The sequence below is a fragment of the Eucyclogobius newberryi genome, unplaced genomic scaffold (genome assembly GCF_026437365.1).
Source record: "Eucyclogobius newberryi isolate DKJ021-1_F unplaced genomic scaffold, fEucNew1.0.hap1 SCAF_12, whole genome shotgun sequence".
NCBI classification, from domain to species: Eukaryota; Metazoa; Chordata; class Actinopteri; order Gobiiformes; family Gobiidae; genus Eucyclogobius; species Eucyclogobius newberryi.
In genome coordinates, this window is record NW_027315746.1 from 18,333,109 (window position 1) to 18,349,018 (window position 15,910).

The 15,910-nt window shown below is 39.6% G+C and overlaps 1 pseudogene; it reads left to right on the plus strand.

The window, feature by feature from the left end:
- Nucleotides 1–1,346: 1,346 nt before the first annotated feature.
- Nucleotides 1,347–12,508, plus strand: LOC140355824 (protein zyg-11 homolog; annotated as a pseudogene).
- The last annotated feature ends 3,402 nt before the right edge of the window (nt 12,509–15,910 follow it).

Sequence of the window (15,910 nt, forward strand, 5' to 3'; positions counted from 1 at the left end):
GAGGTGGTTCCGCTGACACCAGTCCAAAAAGGCCTGCGCCAGTCCCCTGTACTCCTCGTCATCGTCGTCCGTGATGAGTCCGATGATGGCAGAGTCGTCAGAGAACTTCTGCAGGACACAGCTGTCCGTGTCATGTCTGAAGTCAGCAGTGTAAAGGGTGAAGAGAAAGGGCGCGAGGACAGTGCCCTGGGGCCCCGGAACTGTGTGTCTGACACTCGGACCTGCAGTGTGGGGGCCCACACTGCAGGTCCGAGTGTCAGACACACAGTTCCGGGCTCTCACAAACTGGGGTCGGTCTGTGAGGTAGTCCAGGATCCACTCTGCCAGGTCATACTCCACACCAGCAGTCTCCTCTGTGTGATTGCGTAGTTTGAAACTACTGCTAAGTATTAGCGTTAACGTTAGCAATTTACCTTTGCAAATACAAAAAAATATTCTGGTATGTAAAAATGTCAAAAGCAACAGCACCAATAAGCTGGTGAAAGCGATCGTAAAGAGGTATAACTTGTTGAAATCGGTGAGTTGAAACACGTCAAAAATCCTACAATCCTACAAGAACATATAGTGTCTGCTTTATGACATAAGCAGACACTCAACAACAACAACAGACACTCAACAACAACAACAACGACGAGAAGTAACGTCAGTGTTTGAAAAGCCGTATTTACAGCTGTGAAGCACCAATTCTGCGCTGTCCCAGAGGCTGTGAGGGGCATGCATCCTTATTTATATCTGCCCAGGGGGCGCGCCAGAAAAAGTTTAAGAAGTTCTGTATTGAACTATAAACCACTTTGTTTTATTAACTTGTTCATGCTGAATCAAAATAAAATCAATATATTTCAACTGTTGTTATATTTAACTCCTCAACTAAGTCTGTGCTTGTCCTGACCTCTTCTGTGCCCTGTTGAACAAATTGCCTGTATCAGAGAATGTCTATTGTGCCTTTGACTTTTGTCTTCTCTGGCCCACGGCGGTCTGTCGGATTATCAGGTTTAAACCAGCTTTATTCTTGCGCATTGGCTCAACTGTTGTGGATAAAATTAGACTTTTAGCGTTTGAGCACTTGTGTCTGGTTGTGTGTGTGGATCTGGCTCAGTGCTATGTTATACTGTAAAGGTTAGTTAGATCCTCCAATGATATAAAGTTCACTTCATTTCGAAACTAACTGTTTGATCATTGTTTTTATAAATTCTGTTTATTTTAAGCTACATTTATGTAGGTGGAAAGTCACCTGCATGATTCCATGGAAATAAAAAGATAAACTATACCTTAGAACATTCTCCATACATAGATGCCCTACTGTGGGATATTTTAACGATAGGAACAGCATTTCCATGGAAACAAGCATGAGGAGGCTCCTCCAGGCCAAGGAAGAGTGAGATGCAAGCCTGTTGTAGTCAAATTGTTGGCTAAAAAGTTACACTTTGCCTTAGGTGATCTATGTAACGTACACTTAATGTGCAGGATCTGCCTCCTTGCTTTGCTTCTAATGTCCCACAGTGTGGCATTAGACATTTGCATATTGTACTACAGGTGTTATTGAAAAGCATACATTCTTACATTTGAACAGCAACATGGTACGTCATCTATTTGTCTCCATGGGGATGGATATGTTTAATGCCATACTGTGCAACATTCCAGGCAAATCAATAGCATCAACATGAAGACAGCCACCTGGACATTTACAAAGTGCACCAACAAATTATGAAGACTGAACTTGTAAACAATTAACAGTTTTATCAATTACATTCATTTATAGAAGCTTTTAATATGTTCAAATGTAAGTTGATATGACTTAATATTCTCAATATCAACTGTCGGGTTAAACTGAATTCATGTTGTTTTGCAGGACACTGCGCGGCCTCAGTCTCTGTGTGACTCTGGTGTGCCTCAGGCTGGACACACAAAAGTCTTCCCACAAGAGTTGTCCAACCAGCTCCTCTGATGACTAAAAGGGTGGGACGATGGAAATCACCTTGTTCTTTTTTGTCTTTATTACTAAAGCAAACTAAATTTGGTTGGTTTCACGATTAGTATGAGATATTTTACTAAAATATGGTTCAGGTTTGTCCCAATGTAAATGGTTTGGTGAAATTAAAAGTGAAGATTGTCTTCACTGTTTCTACACTAACATCAACATGATTTAAGTGTTTTCTGTTGTTGTTTTTTAAGGTAGTTAGACATTTCTGTTTTTTTTACATAATTGGCTGGAATATATTTTAGTATATTTTCCCTCTTTTCCCCAGGTGTACTTAATGACCCAACTGTCGGGATTTTCCGAGACTGTAAACTGTTCCACCTTCGTCGAGCCACCATCCGCTCCTGCACAGTGTCTGCAGAAGCTGGCCTGGCCCTTTGCCCTCACAGCCTCCTATGCGTCCTGGGTTTCTGGAGGCCTCATTGGAGCTGATATTGTCTCAGGCTTGGCTTCTAACCCAGAGTGTAGAATAAGCCTGCAGACGTTGTCCCTGAATGGACTGTGTTTGGGTTGGAGTGCATTAAAGGAGAGCGAGGAGCACCGTGTAGGGTTCAGTTTCCTATAGGGTCTAAGGACACTCTGTCTTGGCAATATAAATGTGGATTACGCATTCTTGAAGATATATGCACTCAACCTCATCTGGAAATGCTGGATATCTCTTGTTGTGCTGTCACTCCCCTGCGTCAGTGCAAAACCCACTCAAATCTTTGATAGCGCACCAGCTCAGGCGGCTTGATATGTCGCCCTCTCGCCTCCTCACTGTTCTCACTCAGCTTCACAGTGTAAGACATCTGGACATCTTTTCCAATGGACTTTTCCTGGACAGCGATGGCAGCAATGTAGATGCGACGTCGTGCCAGCTTCTGGAGGGGATTCCCCAGGTGCTCCCGTCGCTGGTGTCTCTAGACCTGTCAGGGCAATACGGATTCACCAAAAGGGCAGTGGGAGCGTTTGTGCGGCCCAGGAGTGGAGTGGCTTTCTTGGGGCTGATGGCGACTGGCTGTAGTTCCTGTAATGCCCTTAAGGACTATAAAGGTCAGTGTTTTAAGCTGCTGTTTAGTCACTGATGCGAGGTACTGTTCATCTGTTTTTCATTTGTCTCAGACTGGAGGGTCTTTGGTGCAGACCCATATTCACTTTGCATTTCCCCGTCTGACGTTAATGCTACGCTTTTTTGTTTTTCGGTAACGTGAGAAGCTAATGAGAGCCAGGTGTATGAGGCTTTGAGAAGGTACAGACACAGAGAGTGTTTCATTCGAGCAGCGCTTGTCCGTCTTTACAATCTCACCACCGACATCAACAACCCACAACCTGATATGCTCAAGGTAACATTCCCACAGTACATTAGTTCTTATATATGATATGTTATTCTGGATTGGATTGGACAAAAAATTAAAACACATATTTTGATACTAACAAAAAAGGTATTGCTATTTGTTCAAAATTACTATCTCATTTTGTCCAAGTGTGATCCATTGTAGAAATAGTGTCAGTCTGAATACCATCCATCCATCCATTTTCTACCGCTTGTTCCCTTTCGGGGTCGCGGGTGACTGGAGCCTATTCCAGTGACTTCGGGCCTTAAGCGGGGTACACCCTGGACAGTGGCCAACTCGTCGCAGGGCCAACACATAGATGAATACCATTGAAACTTAAATAGACAAATCATGATCCATGTTTTTTTCACTCAACAATCTTCAATCTGACAGTTAAACACCAGATTCTACCACAGAATTCTGACCCATCCTCCATTATAAACAGTAGGGATTCATGTCATGTGAAGAACTGAACTAACCTCAAAGTTGTGGTCCAAGCTTGGATAAGGGAAGCACAGCCAGTACTTCACATAAGCCACATAAACATGAAAAAAACAGCACTCACAACAGAACATTCAACAAACATAGTGGCTCAAGAACCTGCTTTTAATTAGTACATTTTCTGTTCGTCATTGTCGTGAAGCCACTCCAAATCTTTTAATGTCCAGCCGGTGGCCACAGCCTGCTTGTTCTACCTGTGCCACGCCTGTTCCCCTGCTCTCCTTCACCAACACCCAGCTGCAGTTAGCCATGAAGAGGTTCCGCTACTATGCACAAGTACGACAATATGTTCAAACCCTAACGCTGTTCAGTCTAGAGAGCCCACAGTGCCATTTTTGTATGTGAAGCAGCTAGTTTAATTTAGCATTATACTGGTTCCATCTTTGAATAGTCTTTGGCTCTCTGCAGCCATTTGTGAGTTATTTTGTTTTGCAATGATGTAGTTTAACATTGTATGGTGAAGCATTAGAAGAGACATATCAAATACATACGAGGTAAGATATAAAGAAACATATCTATTCTAAATAAAGCAAAACATATTGTAGATTACAAAGTGCGACATATGTTGTATTGTCCATTAATCTTACCTTATTCAAGCTACTGTGCAGAGATCTAAGGAAATAACTGCATAACTAGTATGAAAAAAGGCCACACAAGACATAAATTAGGTTGGATATCGGGGACTTACATTGTTTGTTGAATAAAATCCATTAAAACAAATATCAAACCAAATTATGTACAGAGCAAGTATCCTTTTACCAATGAATATACAAAAGATGTTTAAGAATCGAGAGGGGAAGTGTCTCTTAAAGGACAACATACTTTTAAAGTCATTAAGATTTTGTATATCCTCTAGTGGAGTACAATTATGGAAAACTATAAGTGAGGAAATAAAACATTCTACAATCTTGACAGTTCAAATATCATAATAAACATATTCAATAGCTACAGGGAAGAAATCAGAGATGTATTGTAATTATTATTGATTGTTTATATTCTAAGCACTTTATCTAGTCAAGCTAAATGGATGGATGTTCAAAACTAACTAACTCCCATATATGCTAAATTGAGTCTTAACAGCTACAATATTTGATCATCATTTGCTCTGATATTACTATTTTGATTGATTCAAGCTGTTTGAATCATCCTGTATTGCCCTGAGTTTGAGGCCTGAGTTCTCTTATCACCGCCCCCACAGCCCTGTACTTCCTTATGATTCGTTATCATTTTTCAGAGTCCGAATCAAATAGAGGTGCACATTTTTCCATAGCCATCATTTTCAAAAATAAAAACCTATTCATAAAAATCTGCTGCTTGCTAATCTGAAATGCTGCCTTTACAGAGAAAGAATCAGTTTCTAGTATTGAGTTACAAAATGTAAAATAATGATGGGCAGAACAAAGCCTCAAAAAAATATAAAAAACACAAATAATACACTATTGAATACTGGTCTTATTCTAGTTTTGATTAAGCTCAAAATAATTCTAAAACATTTTCCTTTTTTTTAGTATCAATACTTGTTCAAATGATTATCTAGTTTCAATATTAGTTTTAGTATTGATTAGTATCTGATTTTTGATACTTTTGACACCTTTATTTTGCCAAGCGTGTATTTATCTGTCACTCATACACATGTTGCTTCGCTGGTTTAGGTATTTTGCTTTTTCACGTTGAGCTGCAGCGATGAGCCTGCTCTTCAGAGAGTGGCTGTAGCTGTCATCTCCATCCTCATGGCAAAGGTTAGGACACTGTGTACTTACTGTGCATTAATAATGGGGATTAAGACCAGTTCAGCACCTGTCACCGTCTCTGGATTGGTTTCATGATCTTTGTGTCTTGGCTAAAAAACTTAACAGTTAGAACCTTTTGTATTTTTTATTAGTAATGCCTGGTCTCTACCTTTTAGCATAATTTGACCTCGCAAAATCGTTTGCCTATATCTATCCTCAGAAGAAACTGATCCACTCAGCAAGGACAGCTCTATAATGTCAGTACAATGTCATTTATAGGCCATAGGCTGTAACTCAGAATGTGGCTAGAAAATGAATTTCGCTCCACCACATCAAGACTACTTTTCAAAAGTGGTTTTCCAATCTCAAAGATGTACTTGAGCTGGGGGAAAAAGTTCTCCGCATGATTTCTGCCAGTATTTGAGAAAATAGGTGTCGAAGTTGCCAGTTTACCCAAATATGTGACAAATTGGGCTGTACACCCATCTTCATACCTTCTTATTTTTTTTCATTCTTTGATTGATTACTTCAGAGACATTACTACTTTTTTGAAGGATGTAAAGTGGTGAGACTCTGGGTGCTTTAGTTTATGTGCAAACGTAAGTTAAAAAAACAGTTTTAACAATTTTGCATGTTATCGTTACGCACTTGAAAACTCTTACTCCACATTTAGTATTCAACTGAATGCTTCAACAATTACAAATTCTCTAGTCTTGATTCATACTACACTATAAAAACATAATCTAAAAAGTAGTATTTTAACCCTTTCAACACCAGTTGCCCATTTGAAGAAAGAAAACATAGGCTATTGGTAAAAGTTTTATTCTATAGAACGGATATAATTTTATGTAATGTATTTACAATATGAACAATATGAATAATTACAATCATAAAAGCAGTATTTACATCGTGATAAACAGGCTAATTAACATGTGTATCTTTCGATCTGGTATAAGGCAAACTTTCTGCAGAATAGGATATACATACAAACAGAGGAATGATATAAGTATGATTGATGTCAAAATGTGTAAGTACAATTGGTTTGATTTTTATCTTTTGAGGACAAATATATATCTTGGCAAATTGACAGTAAACAAAGATCAACCTCCTCGGATACATTTACCATGTTAGACAATGTCAATTTATCACTAGCACCTACCCACCAAGCTAGTAAGTTATAAAGTTCAATTGGCACAATCTTTCTGGCAGAGGAAACATTTAGATCCTCTGATGTAGGAGGCCAATTTACATCCATACTAGGGGCACTCTTGACCGCTTGTTTCATCCATACTAGGGGCACTTTTGACCGCTTGTTTCAGTGATACTAGGGGCACTCTTGACCGCTTGTTTCATCCATACTAGGGGCACTCTTGACCGCTTGTTTCAGTAATACACCTGCACTGTAAACTGTCCTTGAGAGCTCTCGCAGTGCTGCATCTTTACCACTTTCTGGCACCATTTCTCCATCACTACATGACATCTCAGTTTCAGTTGAAAAATCCTGGTGGAGAAGTCCGGTCGTCTCCGTGGAAACCATTTCACTCAGGTTTCTTCTTGGTGGTTTGTGAAAATTCAGCTGTGGGAAGTCTCGCTGTAATCTCTTCTTCAGAAGATCGGATCTGTAAAAATTAGACAAGGAATAGAAATTCATAAGTATTGATAGATTACTATTTTATTTGTGTTTTAGTTTTAGAATTATTATTTTATTTGTGTTTTAGTATCCTATGTTTGTTGTTTATTTTGTGTTGTGTTTTAACAGGGTAACCACTTCTCACTGGGATTTCCCTGTATAAATAAACAAAATGAATGGAAATATGTAGACTCCTGTAGCTAACTGGATTGGTCTGATCTTGAATGAAATTTCATGAATAAACATAGCTGTGATGTTTATCCGATCTTCTATTGTTTTCTTTCATAAACAATAAGAATAATTTAATTACCTGTAACTTCCATGACCAGGGTGTTTTTTGATGAATTTCTGGAACAGGGACAAGAGCTTCTTCATTCTGAGGATTTCCTGATTTTCAATCAGTCGTGCCCGGATGACAGTGTCACAGAATGCTGTATGTCTGCCGTACTCCCAGACTTTAGGTCACCTGTATAAAGCAAGGAAATGCAGTGATTGGTCAGTGATTGAAATATACTAGCTCACTACAAACAGAAATTTGCTTTGATTCAAACGTCTTTAAAATTATCGTGTAGTCATTACAATAATTTTCAATTAAATTATGAATTTATCTAAATATATGGAAATATATATATTTTATTTGATTACCAAAATGTTACCTTTCATCACTTGTCTTCTTTGTCAGAAAGCTTGTGTATTCTTTGTAACACCTCTTGTGATAGAGGTGCCTTCAATGGCAACACAATCTTTACCTCTGGTACACATCAGGATGGATTCATCTGCTCTTGATTCAGCTGCTTTGACCAAACTTCCTAGTAAAGGAGAAGTAAAAGAATTTCAATCAAGGGTGAGCACAATCAGTAAACAATCGCAAAAGTTGTATTGCCTTTTTATTCAACTCACATCATCATACAGTCTTACGTACATTACATCTACATGTCATAAACTAGGTACATATTCCTATAGTGGTCTGTTCTTTTCTTCTGTATCTACCTCTGGATCTTCATGCGTTGCATCAATGAAATGTCCCCATGTGGGACAATAAAGGATTATCTTATCTTATCTTTTCTATGTATATTTTGGCCAACTTATTTCACTGTGATTAGTCCTATTTACCACGAGCAAGAGAAAACACACATGCAAGAATCAATATATAATCTACTCACCAGCAGTTAAAGTTTCAGCTTGGACCAATTTATCTTTCTTTGTCTTGTGAGCCTCTTTGATACAGCGATCAACCTTCTGCAAATGATGCAAACTGCAGGAAGTACATCGCTTGACTTTTTAGATGATTTTGTCTTTACATCTGTGGTAGATCTCAGTCGTTTGGGAGAAGGTGGCAGAGTAGATGTGGTAGATTCACCTTCTCACCCTCGCCATGCTGCCCACATACCGACTGTTTTGCTTTTCAGCACTAGTAATTCGTTTCTTGTCAATGAAACGTCTATAGCATGTAGGGTGAAAGCCAGGCTTGTTACTTTCCAGAAAATTAGAAAGATTTCCGTCCGAAGAAGCCACAGAAGACGTAGGATAGTTTTGTTTGGCGAAGTCAGCATTGTGTACACAAACAGCTGCCGCTAACGCGCGGTCTATTCCGTCAATTTCTATCCACTTCTGAGCACAAGTCACCAGCTTCCTCCAGCGGACAACAGCTTCCTCCAGCGGACATCAGCTTCCTCCAGCGGACAACAGCTTCCTCCAGCGGACAACAGCTTCCTCCAGCGGACATCAGCTTCCTCCAGCGGACAACAGCTTCCTCCAGCGGACAACAGCTTCCTCCAGCGGACAACAGCTTCCTCCAGCGGACAACAGCTTCCTCCAGCGGACAACAGCTTCCTCCAGCGGACATCAGCTTCCTCCAGCGGACAACAGCTTCCTCCAGCGGACAACAGCTTCCTCCAGCGGACAACAGCTTCCTCCAGCGGACATCAGCTTCCTCCAGCGGACAACAGCTTCCTCCAGCGGACAACAGCTTCCTCCAGCGGACAACAGCTTCCTCCAGCGGACAACAGCTTCCTCCAGCGGACAACAGCTTCCTCCAGCGGACATCAGCTTCCTCCAGCGGACAACAGCTTCCTCCAGCGGACAACAGCTTCCTCCAGCGGACATCAGCTTCCTCCAGCGGACAACAGCTTCCTCCAGCGGACAACAGCTTCCTCCAGCGGACAACAGCTTCCTCCAGCGGACATCAGCTTCCTCCAGCGGACATCAGCTTCCTCCAGCGGACAACAGCTTCCTCCAGCGGACAACAGCTTCCTCCAGCGGACAACAGCTTCCTCCAGCGGACAACAGTCAGTGGCTGTGTTTGTTCTTTTTCTACCGATGAAATGTGTGTGATGCACGTATTATCCATATTTTCATAGTGTTTTCTATCGGCTCGAGTGACAACAAGCCGGTCCACGGGAGCAGCCATCTTTTATGTTGTTGTTATAACTCTCACCTGATTGGCTGATTCAGAGGCGGAATGATTCAGGCGTAGGGATATTGCGCTATCAGGCTGAGAATATAGTTCCGCCTTTAAGTTATCGCCGTAAAAAAACTGGCGCGATCCGAGTGGAGAACTTTTGGTCATGAGCTAATGGTACAATGATAATTTTATATTTGAAGTATTTTTTTAGTCTTGTGACAGGTGTAGCGAACTTGAACGATACAGGCTACAGCCTATGGCCTATTATGGGCTATTGGTGTCAGACTCATGAAATGTCCCCAGCTTAACAGCTGATATGAGTGTATTTCTGGGCCTCTCAGTGTGCCTCCTTCACCTGCTACATTACCATTACTCACTGCTGTTCAAATAGAGGCTCTTAAGTGATACACTATACATCGAACTCATTGTTAATGCCAATTCATTTACAAGTGTGTTATTACATTGTTAAGCATCCTGTATTTGGGAGCGTAAAAACACTTTTAGTGTTTAATTCTAATAGTTGTTTATATTCTAATACTCATATGGTGGCAATTCAAAAGTTGTTCCTTTAAGGGTTTACTTTGCACTCCCAGAATGCAACTATAATCCAGACCATTATAAACAAAGTAAACAGCCAGACTCACTCATTTTAAAGTCACATTTCACCAGCACATACATTATGCAATTCTGACTTTTGGGGTTTGTTTGAAAGTAGAGGCTTCAAACTTTCATTCAAACATGTTTTTTTTTCCTATGACGTCACTAAATGCGTTTTGGGGAGGGGCTATAATAGATGTTTTCTCCACGTGCGTGCGTGCGTGTGTGCGTGTGTATAGTGAGTGCACGTGCGCGTGCGTGTACGTGAGTGCACGTGAGTGCACGTGTGGACGCACCTGTGCAGGTACATGAATGCCTACCTGTGCATATGAATATATATAATGACCTTTTGCTCTTACATTTCAAAGGGATTTTACAACAACTCTTGTTCATGTGTTTTGAAAGTAAAATAAATGTTCCTCAGTTTTTTAATACTCTTGCTTATGCGTTGGGAGACTATTTTAGAATTATTAGGTGTGCATATTCTGTGTATAGGTATTCAGGTGTGAGTTTATGACATAATGTAAATAATAAAAACGCATTTTCACCTATGTAAATATCAAACATTTTCAAATTGCAAAACAATCCACAATTATTAACAGTTACATTCTCCTTTTTTCCCCTTTACGGATATTGTTAGTTTACACAAAAAGCTTGGCATTTGGAGGGTTAAATAAATGACAATTAAATTCTTATAATTTTCTTTTCAAAATAGTCTGTCCAATTAGGAAAATTCTGAAAAAAACTGTTACTAATATAGCATGTATTTTCTCATTTAAACATTCAAGATCAGACATATACAATTTACACCAAGTATTACATAGTTTTTGAGCCTTTTCAATTCACTTTGATATTGTTTTTATTTTATTGCATCTAATGATATAGATATAGTTCAGCTGAAGGCCATGGATGGAGTAGTGAACTCTACTTTCATGTTTGCCTTAAATGGAATTTAACAGATGAGACGCCCAGAGCGGCGCACAGCTTCATAGACTGTCATGGTCTGGGTCTGTATAAGAGGTTTATAGGTGTAGAGCTGTGTATACTCAACAGTATTATGATATATAATTCAATTTACACATTTTGTCTCATCTTCTCTTACAGAACTATTGCACCAAACCATCTATTCAGCAGAAAGTTCTTGGTCTTGAGGTAAATTCTAAAGTTTTTGCTGTGTTCATTGTATAAACGTCTCTCTGTGTGAAGCATTACTTGGCTGAGTTGGAGGAGCTGCAGTCCACTCTATTGAATGAAGATCTTCTGACATGTCTTCAGTCTCCTGCAGGACTTCCAGTTGTAGGTGAGGGTGTGATACTTGGCGGGTGGGGTTTTGGCTCATCTTGCTTCCAGACCAGGAGCTTGGAGGTTGGATGAAGAGCTCCGCACCAACATACTCACCCAGCTGGTGCGTTTATAGGCCGTCTGAAACCTCAAACATAAGGTTGTTTTACAGATGGTTGAGTCGCCTTTTACAAACTGTCTTTATATCTTCCAGGATTCATCCATAATGACGTGGACCCACCCGGAGCGAGACATTGTTGCCTATCGGGTTAGGAACACTTTTTATGCCGTCTTTTTAAGTGAACAGAGGGATGTCACATGAGCAATTTTACAGTTATTAATTATGAAAAGAAATACAACGTTTTTTTTTATTCATGATTACTGACACCATTGGCCAAACATCAGTTATCTTTTAATCTCTTTCAATCACATTTTCTATTAGCTCAACATCTTTCTTTGTCAGCAGCTTTATGAAATCAAACTCTCTGGATCATAAAGTAAGTTAATGTGGCATAAGAAGCCAGATCACTTAAAAACAATCACTTAAATATATTTCCTTCATAGTGAATTGAAATGTTTGCTTCTCTATTTGCTTACTCTTCAGAAACTTAAATATGCTTTCATACGAGTGTTAAAACGAGTGTCTTGACCCGTGTTTTCAGGTCATTCCAACCCTTTTGCCCTCTGCTTCAGACCAGCCCCCAGGAGGGCAGCTGTGGGCAGTCTGGCTCATACATCTGGTGTCCAGTCAAAACAGTAAGACACGCAAACACAAGTGTGGTGACCCAGGGAGATGTGTAACTTTCAAAGAATACCTACCATCATGTCTCTTTCTTCTCTGCTCTCTGTTGTCAGCCCCACTGTCAGCTGAAAGTATTTTAGAGCTGGAAGGTGTGACGGAGCTTCTCAAAGCTTTGGCTGCTCGTCCAGACGCTCACCATTAAGCTAAAGGACTGTCACATGTTATCTATAGTAGAGCAACATCAAACTCTAAACTCCTGACAAATGTAAGAGAAACATTATGTGTAACATGCTGATAGTTTACATTGAATTTTATAATGTTTATTTTCATCTCATTTTACTTCAAGCAATATTTGAATTTAAACTAATGAATTGAATACAATTATTTTATTTTAAATCATTGTTATTCATCATATCAGTTATTATGTTTATTTGTTGTCTTGATCCAATTCCAAACACTTTTGGAATACTTCAAAACTCACTAAATCATTCGTCACTAGAGGGTGCTATATCCATAAGTATAATACTGCAGTTTTTGGTGCTAAAGATCCTTTGGCTTCAAAATGTACTTACCGGTGTGTAGACGACACGGGAACTAATCCAACTGTTGTATTTTATTTATTTATTTATTTTCCACAGGTGTCCTATCCCATAAATTAAACAACAGCTCGAAAACAATACTGCTTGAATGCATCTAAGTTGTCTTGAATAATACATTCCTTTATTCCTTATTTGTTCTTTAAAAGTTCCTTTAATAAAATATGTCTTTTAAATCCTCTACGTTTGTCATTTTGTTTCCGAGCACACAAAAGCATTATGAAAACAGATCCTGGGTCAGCATCTAACAAGTAACTTATAATGGAGAGATTTATTTAGAGTGTGATTGGTAAAACTCACACCAGTTTGAGGGTTCAGAGGTCAAGTCAAGTGTGTGTAGTGTTACCATTAGCTGTTTCTTCAACGTTTGACGAGTACATGGAAAACTTTGCGTGTCAAGAAGTAAATTAGATGTTAAAGTCAAAAGGTAATTGGGTAGTGTGGCTACATTAATTAGGTCTTAGGTTTCGGCCCCTGCCACAAAGAGCTCATCAATATTGAAGGGACACATGAGCTTTTGATGGATGGATGGATGGATTTTGATGGGAAAAACAGAGTAGGAAAGAAGTGCAAATACATCACAAAGACGACTATTGAAAGAGTAAAAATAGTACTTCTGTCTAAAAATTAGATTAAACAAGATAATAAAGACAGATTGAGATCGACAGGGCATAAGGCATTTAAAGTCCTGTCTTGCTTTATGATGATGGCACCAGAATACACAGTGGACCAATTTGCAGTGTGCCTGTCTCAGCCGGAAATGTCATTGCGAGCTGTAGAGTTGGAGCTCAGTGTGAGTAAGCGCAGCGTTATCTCTCCTATGCAGCCGGCTCTTTTGGCATAACACAACCACAAACCAGCCTGGATACAGCACTGTTCCATACGACACACCTCGAACTTAGCCTGGACGATAATGTACAAGAAAAGGGTTAAGCTGACACCCAAGAGCTGTAGGCCAACTGTTAAGTACTGTTATGTACATACGAATCATCGATGGCAATTATTCTTGTGGCTACAGTGTATTTGTTTTATATCGTTGACCCCTGAGTAAGATAAAACAGTGTGTCCTACTCAACTGATGTGTTATTTCATGGCCCAACACTAATTGTTTAGAATCCAGAGAAACCAATGGCCGATGCTCTCTGCCATTTTTTTTTTGTGCCGGTGTGATGGGACAATTTTGACCGTTTTCCTCAGATCTTGGAATTATAGATTTGATATATATAGATATGAGTGTTTTTTCACTATGAACCGTCGCTTTTTGATATCACACTGCAGTGATTCACAGGGAGGAAAGCAGCAATTTGGTATTTCCAGTTTGATAAAGCGTCCTTACACTTTGTTGTAAACTTTACTGTGATGCAACATAATTAATGTTAATAAATAAATGTATGAGTTCATGGATTTGCTTATTCGTTTGTGGAAACCTTTGAAATACACACTCAAGACATTGGAAAAGTAATAAGTCGGAAAAAGGTTCAGTTCCAATACAAAGCACTGCCAACACTACTCCGGGCAGGAGAGTGACACGCTAAAGGACAAGCCTTCTCCTCTCAGATGACCTTATAACACGGGCACAGCATAGGCCTGAGAGCACAACTGTGGACAGAACAGCAGCAGTGGGCCTCCTCCTCTGTGCCAACTCTGAACCAATCATAATAGTCACTTTCCCACCGGCTGAGCCAAGACTGTTACCATCAGATATATGTAAGCTACTGGGCAGTTCTATTTCATAATATGAAATGTTGGTGAACAGTGAGATCTTCTATTTTCTAAAAACAAAAACAAAACAGCACGGTTAACTTTTCTCAAAGTGAAGATCAAATTGAAATAACTTAATATAGCTTCTAAACTTGTCATTGTTAATATAATTTTGAGTTCCTATTATATTGTGCTGTATTGACCTGAATCGTCCAATAGGATCACTGTTGTGTGAGTAAAACCCAATGAAAACCCTCTTCATTGGAACGCACTCAATTCAATATAGGACTCTTCATACAAGTGATGTTTTTGGTGAAGTGTCACTCACGATCAGGTTATTAACAGCGCTCTGATGAGTGTACTTGCCCCAAGACTTTCTCCACAGACTACAGTATGTGAGTGGATGTGGATGTGTCAGTTGGCCATTATGCTCAGTTAAGAGTTGATCTTACTTGATGTCACAGCTGCAGTTGCATTTACTGTGCGGTCGCCTTCTGGTCAGCGAGACTACACAATGTTACAAAAGCATGACTCAAAAGACCCAGACGGTAAACAAGGCCGCCAGCGCCACAAAGCACAGCACATTTGTCTCCATGGATGTGTCAGATTCAGCTCCCATCAAGTGCTCACTAAAGTCACATCCTGTTTTTTAAGCTTTTCAAGAATAAGAAGACCACATCATTCATTCCTGTGTTTGATTTATATTAGTTTAGTATAATATTATATTTACATGCAATAAATAATAATAATAGTTAATTCTGGCTACTGTTGTTGATTGAACAGCAATCATTTTTGTGAGACACTTTGCAGACTTGAACGAGGCCAACCAGCTAGATCCTATTTCCAGGCTGTTCTCTCACCCTTGCCTTTGCTTGAGAACAAAAGGAGCGCGCAGTGGCAGGAGAGGTGCTGATTTGGACTTTAGAGTGTTGAGTGGAGCTTAGAGTTGACCACATTCGTCTGACACAAATAAAATGCTACACAAGCAGGGTTTATGTGATCCTGACTGTTGTCAAATAAAGGTTGTGTTAAAACAATAATTGTCATTGTAGCTCCGAGCTGACGTTAGCCTCCTACATAAAAAAAAATGACATCATCAATGACATTTTCTTTACACACAGCTACAATTCATAATTTAATACACCAGTGTTTTTCTGTAGCCAAGGTTCAAATTGAATCAAATTCGAATACAAAAAGGAAACTTAACACACTGAAAAGCAATCACATTTTCTTCACATAATTGGATTTGTAGCCCTCAAGCTTTGTATACACACGTATTAAGGCTTTTGGTGCATCAGTCCACGCAAAAAACAGGAGATTGGACCAATAACAGATACAAGGACAATGGTACAAATAGCCATCACATTCTGATGTATACTACCTTACTAACTTTTCATTTTGATCTTAAACATAAACCAGGGATGAACGTACATT